Below are 24,907 nucleotides of genomic sequence, written 5' to 3'. Positions count from 1 at the left end.
TGTAAAATGCTATTTTATTAAAATCATGATTTACACATCCTGATCTCTGTTGATGTTATATACCATTTCATATTTTTGTTAGCCATATATATATATATTTTTTTTTTTTCCTCTCCTTTGAAATGCCTGTTTATACCTTTTGACTACTTTCTATTCTGATGTTTGGGTTGAGCCAACAAAAATTGAACACAACCCAAATGCCTATCAAAAGGAGAGGACATGAATGAGCTGTGCTGTATACAATGTGGTATAATTCAGCAGCCAAAATGAGTTCATCGAAGTATCATGCAACACTATGGATATCTTAGCAATATATTATTAAATTAAAAAATAATTTTGTAAAGATTAAATACACACATTTACATGTGTATATATAGACATATATACCAAAAATAAAATTTTAGAAATACGAATCCTCCCAAAAAATCTGTATAAAATAGAAAGCATTTATATGATGATGAATATGAGATTCAGGTTACCTCAGAGAGGAGGGAAGCAATAGGAAGAAATCCAGAGACCTTATGGTTATTAGGTCAGTTATCATCAAGATAAGAGCATTTGTTTAGGGTGGTGCATTCTAAGGATTTATCACAAACAAACAAGGAAATAAACAAACAAAAGAAGACCATGTATATGTAATGAGTCAAGATTGCCATTAATTCATCTCCAATGAGGATAGGGGAGGAAATGCACATTTTAAGGTTATATAGAAATATTACCAGATCTGCCCTCAAGAAAGATTAAACAATTTATATTCCCACCAAAATGTATGAGTGCCAATTTCACAGTGTCCTGAATTATTCTGTAACGCTAAAACGATTGGACTGAATGCACCTGGGCCACGGTGTATGGAATGAAATGGGAACCTCTGTCCCCGATCCCCTAATGGTGAGGCATTTGGTCCACCTTTACCGGTCTCGTCTTTGCTGAAAGCCTGCCTATTTTGGTCTGCTGCTGGAAGATGGGATGTGAAGCACGGCCTATATAGCACTAGGCTGAGGGGTGGAACCATATGAAATGTCTCTATTACCATTGTTTTTAGTGACTTCCAGATGTGAAGAGAACCACCTGCTCTGCAGCTGTTTCCTTGCTTACTCCAGCCACAGCCCCCTTTCAGCAACATTTTCTCCAAATGTATTTGCCAGTACTATTCTAAAAACTGCCTGCTGTCCATCACTATCATCATTAACAGTAGCAACTAATGTCTGGTTTTTGTTTAAGATGCCAGAAGTGTCAGGTATATAAATAAGAATATATATACTTGTATTTATCTATTTATTTATTTATGGCTGTGTTGGGTCTTCGTTTCTGTGCGAGGGCTTTCTCCAGTTGCGGCAAGTGGGGGCCACTCTTCATCACGGTGTGCGGGCCTCTCATTATCGCGGCCTCTCTTGTTGCGGAGCACGGGCTCCAGACGCGCAGGCTCAGTAATTGTGGCTCACGGGCCCAGCTGCTCCGCGCATGTGGGATCTTCCCAGACCAGGGCTCGAACCCGTGTCCCCTGCATTGGCAGGCAGATTCTCAACCACTGCGCCACCAGGGAAGCCCTCTATTTATTTTTAAATCAGATAAATATGCTTAGGCCTCTGCCCTCCAGTCATGAGACATTGCATCTCAGCAATGTTTAAGAGCCCCTTTCCCTCCCAAAGATGGCAGGAGAATAGAAATGGCTGAAAAGGAGATGATACTCTAACTAGAAAATTTAGTCCATCGCCAAAGTGCACATGGTCCAAGCTTGTGTCCATGTGCATGCAGCTGCCTCTATTCTCTCTGTGGAAAGCTGGGGATGGGGACCTATCGTTGAGGCTTATCACACTGGCCTCCACAAGGGCTTCCATCAAAGATCTGTCCATCTTCAGTGAGCCCCATGAGAGCAGAACTTGGCCCCCATCATATCTATTTGAAATAAAATGTGTATTCAATAAAATCACTCACCTCCACACATCTTCAAGTCTTGGGAGAGCCCAGGCTCTTTCCCACCCACACCGCCTCCTCCAACCCTTGGAGCTCCTCTCCCTCTTGGATTATCCTTCAGGCTGCCTCAGTTTGCCTGGTCGTCATTAAGGCCTGTTTACCTGAGGGGTTATCTTTCAGTCTTTCCAGAGTCTAGAGTAGTGAAGACAAAGTAAACTGATACCTTACAAAAAATTCCAGAGGTGTTATGACATTGTCCTAGTGAACATACCCTCAAAGTATGTCAAAAATCTACCCACTTCTCTCCAGCTCCTTTGCTGTCACCTAATTCAAGCCACCATCATTCTTATGTGGACTGTTACAACAAATATAAACAAACCTCCCTTGTTTTCTTCAGATGTATTCTCCACAGAGCAGCCAGTGGGAGATTTTAAAAACACAAATCGGATTGTGTTACAGCCTTAATTAGTAAGATATGAAACAGTACGAATAATAATGTATTCAAATTAAAAATCCTAATCAAGGACAAGGCCTATAAGCCATCCAGCCTTATTCCCTGCTGCTCTTCTCTAGGTGCTAGACGCAAACAGTTTTGTTTGTTTCTTTCTTTCTTTGTTTTTAAACTCTCCCTGGCTCTTCACTACCGCAGGCTTAGTCTAGCCCTCTGCCTGAAATCTTTTCCTGTCTACCTCCTGCTTATGCCTTGGGTCTTAGCTAAATGCTACTCCCTCAGAGATGTCTTTCATTGATTCCAAAATCTAAATGAGTGATCCTGTTTCCATTTCTCCTTATACCCTTTATTATCCTTTTTGGTAGTTTCACAATTCATCATTATCTACATGTCGGCCCTGACCACGTATCTCTAGTGCCTGATGAATAGTAGACACTGAAGAAATTAATGAATGAAAGAGAAAGATATGGAACCTTGAGTGGCTTAAGTTCTACTTAGGCAGATACACACACACACACACACACACACACACACACACACACACACACACAGTAGTTACAGTAGTTGTGGATTATTGAACAGCCCCACCCTCTCCTAATTCTCAGTTCAGAAACTGAGTAACAAGAGGCCCAACCCAACCATTGTTACAGCCTTTCTGTTTCATATTACTGTTGACTGACATACTTGCAAGCAATTCAATCCATGTGCAAGGATTCCATGAGACAGTCAGTCATGAGACAAAGGCAAAAATGCCTTAGTTCTATATGTGCTACAATCTGTGCCATTTTTCATCTTTCCTATCTGTGGCTTTTTTTTTTTTTTTTTTTGATGCTTGGGAGACTGCTATAAATCTGGCAAATATACTTACAAACTGGAATAATAGGAACATATGTCAGGAATAAATACGTATTTACTTCCAAGCAGAAAGTGAGGAATATTTGTCCTTGCACTTAATCAACTTTAAGAAGAATCAGCCTCTTGGGAGACATCCTGCAATCTTTCCCCTTTCACCAAGTCTCCTCCATAACACCTCTCCACCCCTACCCCCCAATTCTTCACTTTGGTGAAGCAGAAAATTTCAGCTGGTCTTTAAAAGTATACAGACTGATCGTTTAGAAATTATTTTTTTGAAAACTAGGAATTACTCTGTTAAAAAAAAAAAAAGTCGTACCCATTGGAAAATGTTTCTAAAAACAGTTCTAGGACAAGAATAAACAAGTATATTTGTAGTTGCCTCTAAGTCATTAAGTTGGTAACTGAATTAGTTTTTCCTTCATATCAAATCAGAGAGACTTCAAGCAGTCTCACTGCTGGGAATTTATCCTGTGGATGCATTCCTATGTGAAGATATTCATTGTGCTTTCATGTAATTTCCCATAATTGAAAACAACATAAATGTTTATCAGAAAGGGTTGTTTTAATCAAGCATGTCCAATCTATGAGATATAATATTATACACTCCTGAAAAAAAATAAGGGGAATCTACAAGTACCAACATGGGAGAAGGGCTAAGAAATATTATTAATGAAAATGCAAAGGACAAACTATGCATAAATAGAATCCTATTTGTACAAAAATAAAGTTATATAATATACTATTCAGATAGCATTTCTGGAAGGATATTCAAGAAACTCTTATTGCAGATATTTTTGGGAAATGAAAGTGTGGCTTGGGGTGAAGAGAACTTTTACTTTTTTAATTTTATACTCTTCTGTACCTTCTGATTATCTTTTAATCATGAATGGGTATTACTTTTTGTTATTAGATTCTTATACTAATACACATATATCAGTTTAAATCTAGAGTGCTTTTAGATTGAAGTTACTTGGGAAAATGCCCTGGCTTCTTTTCTCACTGTGTATCTTCAGTTTCTGTACCCCAGTTATTGTTGTGGGCTATGCATTTGCCTTAGCTTGCGCCATCTCTAATAATATTATGTGCTGGCAAGTCTGAATTTTCATTTCTGCTACTGGACTCTTTAATCCTGCTTATTTTAAGAACCACTTTCAGGTTTCTTTACAGAAATCTGTTAAAATAGTGATTTTAAGGTTCCTTCTAAATTTAAGTTCAAAATCAAAATTGTATGGGATCCTTAGTCTTTCAGCTAATCATTCATTTAACCTACCTTTATGGACACAGCATTGCATATGTAGCATTTTGCAAGTTACATGTTGATTAAGACAAAGTACCTGATTTTAAGGAGCATGAAATGAAGTGGGAGAGATAGAAACTAGTTTTACTCTATATAACCTGTTCCAAAAAGTTCTTAATGCAAAGGGGGAGTGGGACACAGAAGAAAAGTTACTAAATTACACTGGATCAAGGAAGATTTCTAGGAAAACATAACAATTAAGATGAATCTCCAAAAAAAAAAAGGAATAGTTGGTACAACGCCACTACCTTCACTAGAACATTTTACGTGACCTGGAATTAGACAATTTTAGACGTAGAGGTGACCTTAAAAGAATAAGTCTAACCCTCCTATTTTAAAAATGAAGAAACATTATTTTTTAAAACAACAAGGGCTGGGGTTCAGATTAAGTGATCAGTACAGAGTAGACACTTCCTTCCCTCCAGGACCAGCTACATAATTTACAAGGCACCTTGTTCAAAATGATTAAGAATTTCAAGACAGGGCTTCCCTGGTGGTGTAGTGGTTGAGAATCCGCCTGCCAATGCAGGGGACACCGGTTCGAGCCCTGGTCTGGGAAGATCCCACATGCCGTGGAGCAACTGGGCCCGTGAGCCACAACTACTGAGCCTGCGCGTCTGGAGCCTGTGCTCCGCAACAAGAGAGGCCATGATAGTGAGAGGCCCGCGCACCGCGTTGAAGAGTGGCCCCCACTTGCTGCAACTGGAGAAAGCCCTCGCACAGAAACGAAGACCCAACACAGCCAAAAATAAATTAATTAATTAATTAATTAATGGGGAAAAAAAAAGATGGCATCTGTACTTACGATGCTTAATTTATAAAAAAAAAGAAAAGAATTTCAAGACAGCTACAACAAAGCATTAAATCAAGCTGTGCACTTCTGAGCACGGGGCCTTGTGCAACTACCACATGGTCCTAAGGCCAGCGATGCAGGCCTCACTCCTTCCTCTTACCTAAGTTCCTAGAAGGCTCTAGAGTCAGAATGTAAATAAGAACCCAGACCTCCTCAGGCCCTGTTTCATGCCCTGTGCTCTTCAGATTTAGAACAAATACCAATTCAACTGGAAATGCCAATATCATGTATAGCGGATAATGCTTTTTAAATTTTTCCTGTGCACAATTGTAAATTGTGTTAAGAAATGTATAAAATCACATTGCAGCAGTTGCTCAAATAGCTAAATAATCCAGGCCTTTAAGCAATAGAGTGGGTCATGAATTCTGCCTTTCACTTTTTCATTTTTGCATATTATAAAAAACAGATGAATTTATAATGCTGCTTTTAAAAAATGATTACAATAAGAAAAAGCCCTACAGAATAAGGAAAAGCATGCTTCTAACAAGGCTGTTGGTATACTCAACCCTTACCTATATAGACAAACACTTCTCAAAATTACAAAACTCATAAATAATCCATTAACCTAAACTTTTTTTAACTGAGGGGATAGGAAGTTCTTATAATGATTTGTCTATATAAATGAATAAATGTGTGCCTTCATTTATTCATGTAATAAACATGAATAAACATGAATCAATGCGCCAAGAGCCTGGGACAAGGCTGGTTCACAATAGGTGTTCACTAAAAGTGAGTGATGACAGATGAATGAGTGACTAAATAAAGAACCACAACGGAATGTTATTTGGCCACATAAAGGAATGAAGTACTGACCCATGTTACAACTTGGATGGAACTACAAAATATTATGCAGTGTAAAAGAAACCAGACATAAAAGACCACATATTGTATGATTCCATTTATATAAAATGTCCAGAATAGGCAAGTCTAAAGATGCAGAGAGTAGATTAGCGGTTGTCAGGGGCTGGGAAGAGGAAGGAATGGGGAGTGACTGCTTATGGGTATGGGTGTTTTGGGTTTCTTAATATGATTAAAAGGTTCTGAAATTAGAATGTGTTGATGGTTGCACAACTCTGTGATATACTAAAAACTATTTAATTGTACAGTTTAAAAAGGGTGGATGCTGTAGTATGTAAATTACAGCTCAATTTTAAAAATTTTTTTAAAGAACTAGACCAAGATGGAGAGAGTGACTAACTTGCTAAAGATCAAATATTCCATAAGGGACTTCCCTGATGGCACAGTGTTTAAGAATCCTCCTGCCAGTGCAGGGGACACGGGTTCGAGCCCTGGTCCGGGAAGATCCCACATGCCACGGAGCAACTAAGCCTGTGCGCCACAACTACTGAGCCTGAGCACTAGAGCCCACAAGCCACAACTACTGAGCCCACGTGCCACAACTACTGAGCTCGCGTGCCACAACTACTGAAGCCCACGTGCCTAGAGCTCGGGCTCTGCAACAAGAGAAGCCACTGCAATGAGAAGTTCGCACACCGCATGAAGAGTAGCCCCCCTCGCCGCAACTAAAGAAAGCCCACGCACAACAACGCAGACCCAACACAGCCACACACACACACAAATTCAGTTAGTGGAATTCTGAGTCTAACATCAAGACTTCTGGCTCCTACCTAGGGCATTTCCCAGTCTATCAAGCTACCACCCAGAAATTTGCAGAGCACCACAAGTTCTCTCTCAGGTGCCATAGACATGAGACTTACACACAGGAACCACATGGACCAAGGTGTTAACCCAGTGGAGGCTGCACTCTGACTCCAGAAGCTCTGGACTGTGAGGGGTGTAGCACAAAGCAGAGGAGAGAAAGAATGAGGGGAGAGCTCCTTCCAAGAGGTTCCTCATTTTCTCTCCATCTTCTTTGATATCTCCCCAGTGGCCCTTGTATCTCAGGTCTTGCTTGAGAATCCAGAATAACTAGCAATATCCCTATGGTGCCTCTGCTGTATTCCGCGATACCTTAGAATATTCATTTCCTGTTTTCTCAAGTCTAATTTATTTCTAGGGTAGCATAGAGCAAGATGACCCATAACCTCTTGTGAATGCTTGGTGTTTATCCTCCAGGACATATGTTAAGCCTATTAGTTTGGCTAAAAATAAAATAACAACAATCACAGCTTGTCCTTGCTTGTGGGTTATATGTGACAGTTTCCTAAGGTTTCTTTTATTTTGTACATGCCCTTATGTGTTACAACAGAGTGAGGCAAGCATCATCCGCTGTCTCTCTTTTAAAGCAAAGGAAATAAACATAGCACTTAAACCTCCATCTTCTAACTCCTAGTTTATGTTCCTCTCTTCTTTCCTACCAAGGGGATCAAGCAGACTTTCTTACACTTAGTTTTTTTGCCCAAAGGTTGGAGTGAATTATAAGGGAGGTGGGTGATGGGGACATGTGGTTTCTGTCCTCCCAAGAAAAGTTAAACGTTTTGGTCCTGCTCCCAAAGATAGATAATCAATCATAGTTAAAATGGCAACATGTCACTGGAAAAGGAAAAGAAAAGCAAAAATATAAAATAAAGCAGATATGTAGTATCAGGTAGCACCAAGGAGATGAAAGATTTAACTCTACATGTGTGTAGGAGATTTATACAAAAAGTTGTATACTTACCTCTAGGCCCAAAAGAAAAAGCAGAAATGTTGTCTACATGTTCATTGTTTTTACATAGCCATCTCTCTAATTTTGAAATCAGCAGACATTCCTTGATGCATGTGTTATCTGGGAGTGGAATTTAGGAGAACACAGAGAACAAGAGGTCCACCTTCAAGCTGTGAGGCAGAAATAACAGGCAACTAGCCAACATTTATGTGATTCTTCAACTTTTGGTCAGGATTGGAGTGCCTCTCCATCACTGACCAATATGGAATGGAATGTAAGGTTGTGACTAACGGGTTCTCTGCAGTCCTGAGATTAGTTCTGTTCTAACCAAATCCCTTGGATTCCTCTTAGCGCCAATCCTTTGAGCCTCCCTGGGGACCATCCCTCACCCACTCACAGAACTCCTGGGGTATCTCAGTGACAGTGCCACCCCCCACCTGCTAGTCAACCCTGACTCAGGCACTTGAACCAATTTTCAGTGAACTCAGGATAATTGAATGGGACACCATCCCACCCACCAGCAACCAGTGGCTGTCATGTGGAGTGTTGGAAATGACGGGTTTGAAATCCAACAAACTCGGAACTTTATCTCAACTCTGCCTTGCAACCTATGTAAAACTTGAAAGTGTTCATCTCATTGGACCATGATTTCCTCATCTACAGTAATGAAGATGTCAGTATCTTTCTTTAGAAGCGTTGTTTTAAAAGAAAATGAGGTAAAGAACAGAACGTTTCACTTTACAAGTATTTCTTAACAAATCTTAGATTTCTTCCTTCCTTTTCCAAAGCTAATGACTTCAGTCAGGCCAAGCAGTATCTTGAGAGTAGGAAGGTTCTGAGAGATCAATCCCAGAATATATGAATACATGTATTCATTAGAAGGCATTTGACTTAATTAGCTCCCTGAAACTCTTTACATGGACTTTCTTGTCCTCTGTCTACTCCAGTGTTTCTAAACCTTTTGTCCATTACCACACCCGTAAAAAGCCTTTACAGATAATTTTTTAATCTTCTCTCTCCCACGAAATTTAATAGCACAAATATACTATTATACTTGATTATGTACCACATGTATATCTGTGTTTTTACATAGAAAGAGCAAATTTTTTCACTCGCCCCCCAAGAACCAATTTTCATCCCCTTGGGTGTGATATGGCCTCCATTGAGGATAGATGGCCTATTCTATAAAACTGAGGATTTACGAGGAGATATTTCTTAAAGACTGTGGAGGAAGACAACGTTGGATTCTATTTCGGAGCACTCTTCCTATCATAATCTCATAACGATTAGAAGTACAAGAGAGTTAGCCAAGTTTTTAGCAGATTTTTTATTTCCTATGATTAGCCACCAAGGTCCAGGTCAATATGTCAGAAATAAAGAAAGAAGCCTGGGGTGCAAGAAATTAAATGCTGCTAGGCCCTAACCCTCTGATGTGTTCTTCTCCACTCAGGATATTGTGACATGCCATCTGCAGCTTGAGTACACAGATAATAGGGCTAAACCTCCAAAAATACGTCCCACGTCAGTTGACTAAATGGTTTTAACTCTACTCTATGAAGATGTCCAGACTTTGCCCCATTTTAAACTTTTATTCCCCACTTAAAATTACAGCTGGTACCACCTTCATCTTAGTGCATATAATTGAAGTTTTTATGGGGGAACTTTCCTAAACTGCAGCCTTTATTTGAATTTTTAAAATAATTCTGCGGACAATTTGTAAGACTTTATTTGTACACTAAGCTTCTACAAAGTAGGGCGTATTTCTTATTTTTTTGAGAAAAAGCCCAAAATCTTGTAATAAAAAATTTTAATGAGAAATAGAGTTTTGTCACTGTAAATAATAGAACAATACCAAATTTAGTCAAATTCAAGGTTATAATATAGAAATTAATAAAATAGAACAATACTAAGTGTTGGGGAGACTGTGAAGCAACTGAAACTCTCATACACTCACTGCTGGTAGAAATTGAAATGATACAACCACTTTGGAAAACAGTTGGGCATTTTCTTAACAAGTTAAATATACACTTACCATGTTATCCAACGAATCCTAGTTATAATATTTGCCCAAGAGAAATGACAATATAAGTCCACATATGATTTGCACACAAATGTTTATAGCAGCTTTGTTCATAAGTAGCCAAGAACACACTGTGATATAGTCATACAATATAACACTACTCAGCAATAAAAAGAACGAATTACTGATAAATGCAACAACATAGGTGAATCTCAGAAACAATATGCTGAGTGAAAGAAGCCAAACACAAAAGAGTACACATTATCTGATTCCATTTTTATGGAACTCTGTTAAAGATGAATCTAATGTATAGTGACAGAAAGCCAGTCTGCGGTGCCTGGGGCAGGGTTGGTGAGTAGAAGGTAACTGGGATGGACACAAGGGAACTTTTTGAGGGGGATGGAAATATTTTATATCTTGCTTGTAATAGTGGTTACCTAGATGGTTACCTTTGTCAAGAGTTGTCAACTTAAAATGGGTGCATTAAAAATGTAGGTCAAAATGATAAAGGTACAGCAGTGAAAGTTACCAATTGTGAAACTGCTACAAATAGTATTTGTGGTATAAGTCCCAGCACCATTTTCTATAGCTTGATGGAGATGTAATTTACATACCATTTCTCCCATTGTAAGTGTATAGATAGATGACTTTTAGTAAATGTATAGTTATGCAGCTATCACCACAGTCCAGTTTAGAACACACCCAGCACACCAAAAAGCTCCCTCGTACCTCTTTCCCAGTCCATCCTCTCTCCCACCCCAGCCCCAGGCAACCACCGAAGTACTCTCTGTATACCTTTGCCTTTTCTAGAAATTTCATATAAATGGAATTTTATATAACACAAACTGTAGTCTTGTGTGATTGGGTTCTTTTTTGTGTTCTTTTATTGTTTCTTTCCCCTTTTTGTTTTCTTAAGAAGAAGAAACTCAAGTCCAGAGTGGGCATGGGACTTGTCTGAAATGTTAGTAGCAGACCCAGGACAAGAGCCCACATTTGCTGATTCTTAGTCCAGGATCTTTCCATGATGCCATGCTATTGCCAGAATACAGGGTTTGCCAGGATAGAAAAAACCTTGGTGCAGGAGGTCAGATCTGCTGTTATCGCTCGCTGTGTAGTTGAGGCAACTAGCAGCTTCTCTAAGGCTAAATTCTCCGTATGTAAAATGAGGATAACAAAATCTAATGCATAACTCTGTCGTGAGGAATAAATTAAGTGTACAAAGTGCAGAAGACAGGGCCAGGCAAATATTAAAAAGTTAATAAATGATCATTATTGTTGACTAGGAAATCATTAAAGCACATTCCATCTTGAGAAAAAGGACCTAGGGAGGGAAAGTAATGCAAGTTGTAACTGAAAATTAGGGTTTAAGCATTGACTTATGTAAAAGAAAAATGAATTCCACAGATCAAAGGCAGTGCCAGTAAAACTGAGAATAATTTGCTAAATGTAGTTAACTGAAACGTTGCTTTACTTCCTTAGTAGGAAGAACATTTTATGAATAATCCTTTTTTTTTTTTTTTTTGCCTGATTTTATGCCTAACTCAATAGTTCTCAGTCCTGGCTGCACATAAGACTCACCTGGGTAGTGTTAAAAACTGCCAGCGCCTGGGTCCCAGCCCAGAAATTCTGATTTCATTGGTCTGAGGAGCTGTCTGGGCATTGGGGATTTTAATGGTTCCCCTGGCGATGTTAATGTATAGCCATTGTGAAAAAGCCGTGGCCAAACTAAGCATCTGATTTATTTCCTGTGATTTAGGGAACCGATTCAAAATAGTGGATTAAACAGTCTCTAGATTATACCACTTCTAACACCTTAGGAAGAGGCAAACCACAGAGCCCCATCCAGATGTTCCATCCACAAACGATCTTTCTCAATCTTCTAAGCAGAGTTGGAGGTTTGGGCAATCAAGTGTGAAGGCTTTGTATGCATGACATTAGCTATTTCTGCTCAGAAAGGGGAGGCTGTCCTCTACCTCCACCTCCACTGCCACTTTTCTTTTCACTCCTCAGTCAGAACTGGGTTTTAACACATATTCCTAAGCAATATGTGTGCATCTTGCATGCGTAACTATTATAAGGAGACAAAATCTGCCTGGACTATTGCTCTAATTTAAAAGCTCTAAATACCCAGAAAGCCTGGAGAAGTCCTCTACCCTCTCTAGTCTCCAAGTATTTATTTATAAAATTAATGGAGTTCAATTTATGAACTCTAAGGTATTCTCCAGTTACTGTGATTCAATGGTTGTAATTCTCATAACTAATACAATAAGAGCAAATTCTTCATTTAAGTTCCCGTTTACGACTCCGTTGCTAGTACTAAACAACTCTTAAAGTGAGGGTTTAGATTTCTGTTAAAATCATTAGCACATACACCTAAGTGATATATTTGATCTTTGAGTAGTATATTTAAATTACATTTCCCAAGAAAGACAATGGCTCAGCACATAATTTCCAGAAGGAACTGACAGATGTAATCGAGGAAATGCTACATTAATAAGTTATTATCCCTGACAGATAACGTAATGACAGAACCCTAATTGATGTACTAATTGGTCAACTACAATATTGCAAAGTTGTGATATGACATTAACCATTACCTGGTGAAAAGATTAAGAGCCTTTGTGTGATGCTGCATCTTCCTAGGTAAATCACTAATAAATCCACATAAACCAGAAGTACCAGAAGAAAGCTTTTGCTATGGAATTGAAGGACAGTTTGTTTAAAGAAAGGAAAACAACTCAAAATAGTAAAGTAAATATTTCCCTCTGCCTTTGGGTGACCTTATGCTCAACCTCTTTCCTTGTGAGAATGCTGTCTCCAAGCCTGTGGTTTTGTGGCATGTCAGTAATTCTGGAGAGTCTCTCTGTAGTTTGGCAATAGGCCACTTCCCAGCCACACTGGCCTGATTTCCTCCTCTTTTCTCCACAAAAACCTGTATACTCACTAACTTCCTCCTTTCTTAGGATAGGTTCTCTTTCTTTAATGCCAGTATCAGCTCATTGCCCCTGAAATAACTTTAACAAGATTCCTCTTCCTAATTTCTAAGGCACAGCCTGGCAGGTCTCCCAGTTATAGAGAAACTCTACTTTCTGGTGGTATGAGGTTAAAAGAAAGGAGGGTCAGTGACATAACTTATCTGCAGTAAGAGTCACCTTAAGTTCATTGGTCTAGTCACTTGTAGAGGTTTGAGGATAATAGGTAATTAAATAAAGTATACAAATCCAAGAGGTTAGATACTGTCCTAAGAATATAAGGTAAAATTTCACTTATGTAAGATAAGTAAGTTCTAGAGATCTGCTGTATAACCCTATGCCTGTAGTTAACAAACCTTATTGTACACTTTAAAAATTTTAAGAGGTATGAAAAAAAGAATGTAATATGGCACAACTCAGTGCATCATGTCATGGTTGGCAAGCCCAGAGAACCCAGTGGGGTGTGACTGTCCCACTGCCAGGATGGCTCAAACAGGGACTGCACACACCAAACAAAGAGATGGGAAACACGTGTTCCAGGAAAGGGTCTATCTGGGGCCAGACTTCTGTGTTTTCCCGTGCATTTCTGAAACCAGACCTCTTCTTCATGACTGCTTTAATCTGCTCCGGCCGCCATAACAAAATACCATAGACCGGGTGGTTCACACAGCAGATATTTATTTCTCGCAGTTCCGGAGGCCGGCAAGTCTGAGATCAGGAGGCCAGCACAGGGAGTCTCTGGTGAGAGCCCTCCTCCTGCCTTGCAGACAGCTCCCCTCACTGCATGCTCAGGTTGCAGGGAGGGAGAGCAAGGAAGACGGGCTCTCTTCCTCTTCTTGCAAGGCCACCAGTCCTCTTAGGGCTTAACCCATATGACCGCATTTAACCTTAACTACCTATAGAATCCCGTCTCCAAATACAGTGACACTTAGGATTAAGGCTTCAACAGATGAGTTTTGGGTAACACAATTCAGTCTGTAGCATGACCCAGCAACCCACACAGAAGATCCCCAAAGGCAAAAATCACTTTCACTCTTTAGAGTAACATTTTACAAATGCCTTATTTTTGATAACAGAATGCTTTATCCAAAATAAATTTTTACAAAGATATCCAGGATATAATAAATAAATAAATAAATAAATAAATAAATAAATAAATAAATAAATGGAGTAGCGCCCACCTTATCTTAGGGGGTAGATTCCAAGCCCCCCAGGGGAATGCCTAAAAAATGCCATGGATAGTACTGAACCCTATAAATACTATGTTTTTTTCTATACATACATACGTATGAAAAAGTTTAATTTATAGATTAGGCACCATACGAGAGTAACAACAATAACTAATAATAAAATAGAGCAATTATAAAATATACTATAATAAGTGTTAAGTGAATGTGGTCTCTCTCCATCAAAATATCTTATTATGTAAATTTGATGCCATTTTCGTCATAACTAAGCACTTAACCACACACTGTGGCTGTAACTTTTGCAGTTTGAGGTGCGACAGCAAAACTAACACAAACTTCTTTTTCCTCCTTCGCAATTTCACAGATAGAAGACCCATTCTTGCTGTAGATCTTAGCAACCCTAGTATATGACTTTTTTTCTTATTAAGTCAAGAGCTTCTGTATTTTCACTTAAAGGAAGAACTTTACGGCTTCTCTTTGGCATGGCCAAATTGCCAGATCACTGTGCCTTTTGAGCTGTGGGACCATTATGAAGGAAAATAAGGGTTACTTGAACACAAGCATTGCAGTGCTGCGATAGTCAATCTGATAACCAGATAGCTAATAAGTGACTACCAGGCTAGATATGCTGGACAAAGGGATGATTCACGTCCCAGGCAGGACAGAGTGGGACAGCGTCAGATTTCATCACACTACTCAGAACAGCATGCAATTTACAACTTATGAATTGTTTGTTTCTGGAATTAAGTGGGTGACCTCAGGAAACTAAAATGGCGAGTAACTGAAACCTTGGATAAGAGGGGACTACTGTAAATAAATAATGTACTGGAAGGTGAGGTTGGAAAATGTTTTCAACCTGTGTAGGTGTGGACATTTGTTTTGGCACCAAAGCAGCTCTATGAGAAAACACACAGGAGATTTCTAGGAGCTGCCATTCTGGGCAAATAGCTCAAGGGGCACATACCTTGAAACCCCGAGGGGAAATTTCTTCATTGCTATCACACAGGAGAATCTGTAAAAGCAGCTGTACCTCTGTGGTTATCATGCAACAGAGTGCAGCCAACATGACCCTGACTGCATGAAGAGAATCTGCCAGAGGGTGTCTCATCCTGAGTCATCAGGGTATTTGGCAGAGGGATTTAAGCACCTGGTCTAGCAAGTTAAAGCCTCTTGCAAGAATGCACACCCTTTAGGATCTTACTGATAAAATCAAAGTACCTGCAAAACTGGAAGCTTTGCAAACAGGATGTAATTTTTGCTGTAGGAGAGTGCAGGTCTTTTCATCAAATCATTAAGCAAATGTCTTGAACTGGGATCAGGGGAACTCTGGTCTCATCCATATTTTGCCACCACTTAGCTTTGCTGGAGAAGTGGCCCAGTTTCCTGATGAGTAAATAAAGGGGTGAATTAGGCCAGTGAGCCTCAAACTTTAATGTATATAAGAATTAGCTGGACAGTTTATTTTAAATGTAGGCTTTCTGACCTGTAGCTCCCCCCACAAAATCTGATTCTGTTATTCAGTGGCAACAGGAATTTGCTTTATTTACTGATAGCCTGTTGATTGTGATACAGACAATCAAGATGCCCCCCCTACACCCACACACTTTGAGAAAACACTGATGATCTTTAAAATCCTCTGCCTTGGGCTTCCCTGGCGGCGCAGTGGTTGAGAATCTGCCTGCCGATGCAGGGGACACGGGTTCGAGCCCTGGTCTGGGAAGATCCCACATGCCGCGGAGCAACTGGACCCGTGAGCCACAACTACTGAGCCTGCGCGTCTGGAGCCTGTGCTCCGCAACAAGAGAGGCCGCGACAGTGAGAGGCCCGCGCACCGCGATGAAGAGTGGCCCCCGCTTGCCACAACTAGAGAAAGCCCTCGCACAGAAACGAAGACCCAACACAGCCATAAATAAACTTAAAAAACAAAACGAAACAAAACACAGAGGCCCCCCATCACTGCTCATAAAAAAAAAAAAAAAAAATCCTCTGCCTTTCATAACCTATAAGGCTGTGTTTCTCAGGTTCAGGCTAGCAAAGTGTGGTATTAGGCCTACATTCCTGACCTTCTATCTGCATCAGAATTATTAAAAACAAGCATCTTTTGTTTACTCTAAACACATTGGACCACGCCATTGTGATAAAGCCCCGGAGACAGAGGAAGTAATGATGACTGAGCAGCTTTCATTTTTGCAACCTTCATCCTGTGAAGGCTGGTGATTTTCCACTTTCATTTTTATGTTCAAAATGATGCCCCAAGGGAAAAGACTTGGAATATTCTTTTAGCACTATCTGCTCTCTTCCTTCTCACTCTACCACTAGCCATATCCCTGTGAGGTCTTAGAACCTGAATTCCCGTCCTCAAATAAGACACTACGGTCTCCCTGCTGTCCATTATGTCCAATTCCATTTCCAAGGTCACTAGTGTGTTTCAGGCCAGATAGGTTTTTTTTAACATTCTATCCTTTTCTAGGACATTCCAAGTCATTTAGAACATCATTTGTATGTCTAGGGCATCTTTCTGTGATCAGTATTTCTTTTTCAGTTAATATGAATAGAACTTAAGATCATTTTCTTGAAGGGAGGGAAGGGGCACATGGATTGTGTCTTTATGAAAAGACACAGTGAGCACAAAAGCTAGTACTTTGTGAGGAAAGTACTCTGGAAGAGGAATGGAGAAGGACAGCATAAACGCATGGTGTCTGAGTTGTGTAAAGAATCCCAAATTCAATCAGTGATCCAGCGGATGGACCAGGGAACTGATTTTTATTTTCATAATCCAAGGTTTATGGATTATGGAGCTGCTCAATTTTAGATGGAATCAGTCAAGGAGGGAGAAATAAGGACTTCATTAGGGCATCCTCAGTTGGTCTCTTCCACTCTATGAACCCATCTGTAGGCTTAGGATAAGAGTTCACTTACTATGGGCCATCCTTGGAGGGTCACTTGCTGCCTGGTTTTACCCCCACTATTCTAAGCAACTCCATGGAGACAAGTCCCTGAGGAAAGGATTCAGATGGGATCCATCAAATACCGCTTGCCTTTGACCTTCTGGAGAGAAAGTTAATGAATATAGCTTAGAGTCAGACAAATTAATTTTTTACATTTTCCGTTTATTTTTAAGTTGTGTTCCAAAAACTTAGAGAGACTGGTGTGAGGGAAACTAGTTGGGCAGCCTTCGGAGCCCTAATACAGAAGTGAGGTAAATGGCCCTAAAACTGTGAGGAAAACAGTACAAAGGCTGGCAGGAAGCTTCTCTAATAGCCTTATCACATCGCTTTGTGAAATATATAACTATCACTCATTAGACTGGGAGCATCTCTACAGGACAGACCTAGTCTTCAATGATCTAAGTCTAGCAGAGAGCTTTGGTGCATAATGGTAGTTTGCAGCAGATTCAAGTGAAAGGACTCTTGCTGGATGGAAACTTTCTGCTCAAGTATTTTAAAAGTGTGCAAGACGTTTTTGGTGTTTTGGCAACTCAGAAATTTTTGGAAAGGGGGAAAGGAAGTGGCATTTTCAGTATATTTGGGTTTCCTCTCCTCTCTAGCAAATATAAAATAATTAAGTGAGAGGAAAAAAATTCATGGTTTAAGGCTCAAGCAAACCTATCAGGCTTTATGTTTTTATGACAAGTTTTTCCTTCTACCAGAATGTAAATGTTTTGACTGAAAGTCCAAAACAGCATAGTACACAAAACTGGAAATTACACGAAGATGTGGAAAGAACTGCTAAAGAAAAGGGAAGTGGAAGAGTGCCAGAAATTGCTAATAACTGTAACCTTATTGGAAAAACTATAAAGCACATGCGAGTCCCCAACCTAGTTTGTAGTTTCTCCTCTTTGCCATTAGCTTTTGAACTGAACAAAGAAGTAATGTGTTCAGAAACCTGTGATTCATTATGTGAGTGTGATATTTAAGCCACTTAATTCGGGTGAACATATAATTTATCATCCAATCTGAGATACTTTTACAAATGAAAGGGGACACTAAACCATGTCTGTCTCAGACAACCTAACACATATGTTTGCTCTACTCTCCATCCACTTAAGGGGCTTCTTTTTATTCTGTGTATTTTGTTCAAAATGTTGCATATTTTGCTCAAGGGGAGATCTTAATTGGGCTCCCATGTTATGCCAGCCGGAAGTGAACATAAGTCTGCTTCAAACATACCCATTCATGGCCCAGCTGTGAGGACATGGCCCAGACCAGTGTTTTCCAAAAGGTGGAATACATGACCGAGTGAGAATCTGATCTGGGATCACAAAGAACAAAGGACACTGCATAAAATAACATCACAGCAAGGAGAAAGTTGGATTTAGGTGCTAAATTGTTTTTATCTCCTCTCTAACAGTTATTAGTCTTTCACTGTATTACATAACAGAACTCTAGTTCACAGGTTTTAATGTAGCTTAAATTAAATAGAGTTACTTTGCTTTCATTGTATTTATTTTTAGATTATTTCTTGCAAATGATACAAGTTTTTCATTTATAATAATGCCATTTTCTTTAAAAATAAATTTAAGTATAACGAAGAACCAGTTAAATAATATTATAGGTGGTATGTCAATATGAACAAAAGAAATCTTTTAAAAAACAAGATAGAACTTCAAGACAGAACCACTAGCCAAAATGATCAAAGAATTAGAAGTTCTGCCCCAACAAACACATGTTCATTCCTGATCCAAGGAATCATGTGAGGCAAAGGTGGTACAAGACTTTACACATGTCTAGGTCCTTCCCTGAAAGCCAAAAATATGAGTTAGGAAGAAGTAGCCTCACAATCCCTTCATAAAAAGGGAAGAGCTTGAGAATTTGCAAGGGTAAGGAAGGCTATCTGAATACAGCAGGACAAGGAGACCAGATGAAAATTTAGCCAAGGGGAAGCAGAGGTTGAAAACCAAGGGATACTAACCCCCTTGGTTTAGCCATATATGGTTAAAGAAGGGGAAGGAAAGAACATAAACAGCAGAAATAATCCAAAATCTATGGTCAGAAATGAATAATATGACAGAAGAAGGTGATTAAGGGATGAGAATGGATGGCTCAAGAAATGCAATCTGTCATAGTACATCTGCTATGAAATCCATTCATCAAGGTCGACTGGCACAAAATGTGATAAAAGCCTTACCACCTACCTTTCCACCCAGATGTTTCCCACCCAACTCACAACTCAAAATCACCTGGTATCTTATCTCTACTCCTATTTTAGAGAAAGATTAATGTATAAGCAAAACTTCCTATGGAATCTTTCAACATTAAATATGATGAGAGAGATATGAGCTGGAAAGGGTTTTTGGAACTTGTTAGCACATTGGTGGTGACTGAAATCATGACAGTTGATAAAATTGCACTCTATGCATCCCTCACAGACAGCTTACCCATGCTACTGTTGTCTGCAAAGAACTTCTCCTCCTATAAACCTTCCCCTGGTCTGGTTAACTTTTACTATTAATTGTTCAGGTCTCAGCTTAAACTCCTATCTGTCTCCACCTGTGCCCTTGGCGTATGGTCTCATAGCCTCCTCTTTCACAGCACCTATTGCACCATTGTTATTACTTATTTAATATTCCCAATTAGACTCTAAACTCCCTAAGGGCAGAAATGGGGTTCACAGTGGTATCCCCACCATCTGACCTAGTCTTGTAGTCAATCAATGAATGGATAAGTAAATGAGTGAATGACATGCAGCATGTTGTTGTAACCCATGAACCATCACCTAAGAAGCACATGGACCTGGCCTTTCTGGGTAAGCCATGAGGAGAGGTGAGAACTGGTGAGAAGAGGGAAAACATCAACCAGCTGTGGCTCAGACCAGGAGAATAACATAATGGAAGTGAGCCACTCAGAGAACATGTGGGAGAAGGAGGTGAAGTTAATCTACCCAAAGGGGCCCTCACATGGGTTGGGCTTGGTCATCACTGGCTTAGGAAGTGGGTGAGGCCAGTCTAAAGCTTGGAAACACCCTTGCTAAATAGGACATTACAGCACTCAGATGTCTGCTCATTGTGTTTATAAGAGTGATCTCATCAACACATGTGCTTTTTTATCTCCTCCTATTTGAATGACCCTCTACCCCATGGAAGGAACTGTTGAGCCACATCCCCTCGGTTTGAAAGGGGTGCAGCTCATATAACTGAGATGAGAGGAAGCCAAGCTAAGCCTGCCTTCCCTGCCCAATTATGATGCTTCTATTAAAAATAGAGCTAATTATTCAAACAGCTACCTAAATACAAATTGATAGGAAAGCATTTTCTAAAATGATCATAAAGAGAGACAGTTATGTAACTTTGGACAAATTACTTTATCACTCGGAATCTTAGTTTCCTTATCTGTGACACTGGAATTGCAGCCCTTACCTTTGGGCTGATAGGAAGCCCAAATAGATAAAGCACCAAACACAAAGGTTGTCATTATTTGCAGCACTTTACAGTAAACTTTAAGGAAATACAAATACCTCAGCATACTGTGAAAACCCTCTCACTAAACATTGACTCTTCTATTCCAAACATTAACCTAAACTGTGTTTTCCTTCAGATCTCCATAGAATATAACCTATTACTTTATCCTGAACATTTTTTATTTCAAGAAGCCTTACAGATTGGTATACATTGGTACCTGGATACCCTGAGTCCCTTGAGACATTCCTCTTTAGCCTAATTCTTCTCACTGTAGTAAAAGATAGCTTTTAGAGCTCACTTAAAAGGCAAGACCATATTTGTCCAGAATTCCACCTCTCCATTCCTGTTTCTTTCTTCCCCTGCAGTATCCCTTAGACTTACACTCAGAGCACCAGTTCCATCCCTACCATCTGACTCCCTCCTGCTACCAACTCCCAAATTGGAACCTACTTTTCCCTTCTCCTGAGTTTTTCAGGATATCATTCTTCGACCTCTTACATCAGAATCACTAGCTCCCTCACACCAGACCTTCCATATCAAAGTCTGTAGGAGTGAGGTTGGAAATTCACATTTTAACAAGCTCCTTAGATGATACTTAGGCACATAAAGCTTGAGAATCCTGGCCTTAAACCATGGGCAGCATTTATGTGGGCCGAGAAAAGTGCCTGGGGGTCTTAGAGCAGACCTCTGCTTTTACCACTTTCCAAGCCCCATTAGAATGTATGTGCATCTTTTCCCATTGCCTGAAAAATACCCTGACTGGATCAACTTTAAACCTGTTTTGCACTTTGAAATACCTAGTGCAGAAACTGGTACCTAATCAAGTGTAACTGTAGTAACTTGTGATGAGTTTCAAGCTTAACTAACCAATACTTCAAGTTAATAGGTAATAGGCTCACATCAATGATTCCCAAAAGGTAAGGCACTTGCTGTTGACAGTGGGAGAGAGGATTTTAAATGGCACACTCATGTAGCATGAAATAACAATGAGTCACAAAGTGAGATTCTTTTCGATTCTCTTTCAACCTTTCTGATTACGTCAAGGAATAAGTCTCAGGATAGTGCTAAGTGTCTTTTAGAACTTCCCAATCTGTTTTTTTTTTTTTAATAAAGAGAGCGTAGGTTTCAGGCTACAATTTTCTCAAGCAACAATATTTAACTAGAATGGAATGAATTTCATGACTTTCTGTGTATTTTTATTGTTTCCTTTGATTTATTTTATACAATGATATAAAATTTCCTTTTGTTAATTTAACTATTAAACAATAACTTGATTTAAAGAAAAATAATGGTCTAGATAATATATGATATGGCAAAAATCATGAAGGGTACAAATGAATGACTAAGTTTTAGAAAAACTCTAGTATCTAGTTCTAGGTAAAGAACTATGAGCAGGTTAGAGCAATCCTTAGAGTAAGACTAGAAAACAGATTTTTTTTTTTTAATTTTTTTTTTTTGTTTATTTATTTATGGCTGTGTTGGGTCTTCGTTTCTGTGCGAGGGCTTTCTCTAGTTGCGGCAAGCGGGGGCCACCCTTCATCGCGGTGCGCGGGCCTCTCACTATCGCGGCCTCCCCTTGCGGAGCACAGGCTCCAGATGCACAGGCTCAGTAATTGTGGCTCACAGGTCTAGTTGCTTCGCGGCATGTGGGATCTTCCCAGACCAGGGCTCGAACCGGTGTCCCCTGCATCGGCAGGCAGATTCTCAACCACTGCGCCACCAGGGAAGCCCCAGAAAACAGATTTTTGTATTGTATCCCACGATACTGAGTTTGGTCCATCGGTGTCTTATGTGGTTTTATAGACAAGAGCAGCAGTTCATTTAGCATTCCTTGGATACATGATATGAATGAGGTTCCATACCAGCTGTCTTATACGTATGGTGGGGGAGGCAAAAGACCTCTTCCTTTTTCTAGGGCCCATATGTAAAAAGACAAAACTCAAGAGTTGTTTATTGATTAAGGGCGTGGGCTACATTTACTGCTTATTAGTTTGGGACAATTACATATACATAATACATACATACATATGTACATATATATTTAAATATATACATATATTTGTAAACTAAGCACAATGCCCAACACATAGAAAGTGCTTACTATGGACTTGTTATTCCATTGTTATTTAGAATTAGCATAGTTGCTGCTCTTTACCATTCTTTAGTACTAGAAGTGAATCACTGAATCATTTAGTACTAGAAGTGAATCATCATTCTGAGAATGTTTAACCCTTTAGAACTCTTAGTTCTCCAACCAGGGATTGAACCCGGGCCCTCGGCAGTGAAAGCACTGGGTCCTAACCACTGGACCTCCAGGGAATTCCCAATTCCCACCTTTTAATTCTTTACTCTTCAAATTAGGCTGAAGAACAACTTTGATCCCTTGACCAAAATTCATTTCCCATATTTTCTAGCATTTTTATTGTGTCTTTCCAAAATCTTATCTCATAGTCCATTATATTTAAGACCATGATTCCCCTGGTAGAGGGAGCCCAGCATTAAGAATAGGCTCAGAATATCTGGACTCCTGGGGACCCTGTCTTCTCAAATTTTATAGACACACTAATAATAACACTGCTTAGCTGACTGAGTTATAAGAATTGATTCAGAATGAGTAGAAAGGATAGTGAATTCTGTCCGCTTTATTAGGAATGTCTCTTAGGGGAGAATATAGGCTGGTAATAGGTTATTTAAGTTAGTAAGTACACAGCAAACTGAGTTTTGTAGACCATTAGGCCTTTATTCCTTCTCTGATGAGCTATGGTGCCTTATTTTTATTTGGTGATTTTTTTCTCATTTTATACAGTAATGTTTATCTCTGAGATTGAGCTCTTGTGTAAAAGCCTTTGATGGAAAGTGTGGCTCCTGTTAGTACAAACTGACTCATAGAAATGGGCTTTGGGAAGCCAGTCTTGCTTGAAAAGAAGTAAAAAAATCAACTGTGTGTTTGTTTGTGTTTCCCTTCTGTAAAGTATCAGAAAGAAGCGTAGTGGCCTTGCAAATGGAAATATGGTAGCCCTTTTTTTTTTTTGCCGCACCATGCAGAATGTGGGATTTAGTTCCCCAACCAGGGAGCAAACCCGTACCCCCTGCATTGGGAGTGTGGAGTCTTAACCACTGGACAGCCAGGGAAGTCCCTTGGAGGCTTATTTATATATTAAATAAATGATATAATCTACTTTCTAAACTCAGTACAAATACATTCACAATGTATGGTCACATAGTTTTGTTTGTTTTCTTTTGTTTCTTGTTTTACCCTCTCCCCCAATATGGGCTCTTGGTTACTGAGTCCATTTTCTCCCATTAACATCAACTCTCAAGTCTCCTACTTAACTCCATTATCAAAAAACTCTAGGGGTTGACTTTAGCCCAAGTGTGTTAGTCTTGCTTCTACCTCTCAGGTAAGAGTCTCATTGGACAACTACAGCCAGGTTTTTTCAATATCATACACTTTCACTGTTGAAGGTGGGTCCTACAGAGTCTAACATCTCTTTGTAGTAATGCCCTTGCTAGCTGGAGCTTTGCTAGTGCTACAGTGGTACCCAATAGTAAGGATCCAAAGTTGTAGCTCTTATGTCATATTCCACAAAGCTGACACAAGTCCAGACTGGCTGAATCCCAAGGAAATTCTTCCATCAGCAACATGCTGTGCCACATCCTTCCTATACATCTTGAACTTTGGTCACTAGACTAGATGCTTTCTTTCCTTAAAGTTAGTTTTATTTTACAGAGCTTGTTGCTTTTCCCTTCCAATGTAACTTTCAATGTTCATGTCCATCCTAGTTCACAATAAAAATCTTTTTAACTTCAGGGATGTAGAATTTCAACTCATTCTTCTGCAAGAGAATCTGTAAAATCCAGGTTAAATAACCCATCTGAATTCAAGGCCACATAATCTTTCATGTATTATCATCTGAAGTGGAAGACCTATCTGCATCCTTAATGTATGGCATAGCCAGAGATGTCCCACTACACTGACTGCTTCCCATCTAGGGGACACTGGGTACAGGAGAGCTTCATTTCAAATTCTAGTTTGTTTGTTTGTTCTTTTTTGGAGAATTTATGTAGTAAGGAATTTTGAGAAGCTGCCTAAAATGTCCAAAAAGCCAAAGTGGGTGTCCTAGAAACATGATTAGTACATTCTTTATGGACATACTATAATTCCTTTCAGGAAACAAAGCCACTATTTTCTCAACCCTTATGTTGTTTATCCTTTAGAATATACCCCACTATCATATCATAGCTCATTCTGATTTTCTTTTATCTGTGTACCCCAAAGATAAACAAACCTCACTGGCGTCTGTGAATTTAATTCTCAGGATGCATCCATATTTCTCAAATTATTGAGCTGGA

The 24,907-nt window shown here is 39.5% G+C and overlaps 1 protein-coding gene and 1 long non-coding RNA gene across 20 annotated transcripts in view; one reads left to right on the top strand and one right to left on the bottom strand.

Moving 5' to 3' along the window:
- Nucleotides 1-23,586, bottom strand: part of LOC309659947 — an 83,855-nt gene extending 60,269 nt beyond the window's left edge. For 6 of the 7 annotated variants that reach the window (XR_014263048.1, XR_014263049.1, XR_014263051.1 and 3 more), the window contains exon 1: nucleotides 7,991-23,586. This is a non-coding gene — a long non-coding RNA (uncharacterized lncRNA). Of the gene's footprint in view, nucleotides 1-7,088; nucleotides 7,157-7,990 lie in introns of all 7 variants that reach the window. The other variant, XR_014263050.1, reaches the window with a different exon arrangement.
- PHLDB2 (pleckstrin homology like domain family B member 2) overlaps nucleotides 1-24,907 on the top strand; it is a 228,114-nt gene that overhangs the window by 51,462 nt on the left and 151,745 nt on the right. The gene's annotated exons all lie outside the window — the stretch shown is intronic.

Source organism: Balaenoptera physalus (genome assembly GCF_965194825.1).
Source record: "Balaenoptera physalus genome assembly, chromosome: 4".
Taxonomy (NCBI): Eukaryota; Metazoa; Chordata; class Mammalia; order Artiodactyla; family Balaenopteridae; genus Balaenoptera; species Balaenoptera physalus.
This window is presented reverse-complemented; position numbering and strand designations above follow the sequence as displayed.